A 420-nucleotide genomic window follows, 5' to 3' on the forward strand; every position below is an offset into this window, starting at 1 on the left:
TAGTTACTGCCTACCTACTTAGTTACTTACTGCCTACTTACTTAGTTACTTACTGCCTACTTAGTTACTGCCTGCCTACTTAGTTACTTACTGCCTACTTACTTACTTACTGCCTACCTACTTAGTTACTTACTGCCTACTTAGTTACTTACTGCCTACTTAGTTACTTACTACCTACTTAGTTACTTACTACCTACTTAGTTACTTACTGCCTACTTACTGCCTGCCTACCTACTTAGTTACTTACTGCCTACTTACTGCCTACCTACTTAGTTACTTACTGCCTACTTAGTTACTTACTGCCTACCTACTTAGTTACTTACTGCTTACTTACTGCCTACTTACTGCCTACCTACTTAGTTACTTACTGCCTACTTAGTTACTTACTGCCTACCTACTTAGTTACTTACTGCCTACTTA

The sequence above is a fragment of the Sander vitreus genome, unplaced genomic scaffold, assembly GCF_031162955.1.
Source record: "Sander vitreus isolate 19-12246 unplaced genomic scaffold, sanVit1 ctg636_0, whole genome shotgun sequence".
NCBI classification, from domain to species: domain Eukaryota; kingdom Metazoa; phylum Chordata; class Actinopteri; order Perciformes; family Percidae; genus Sander; species Sander vitreus.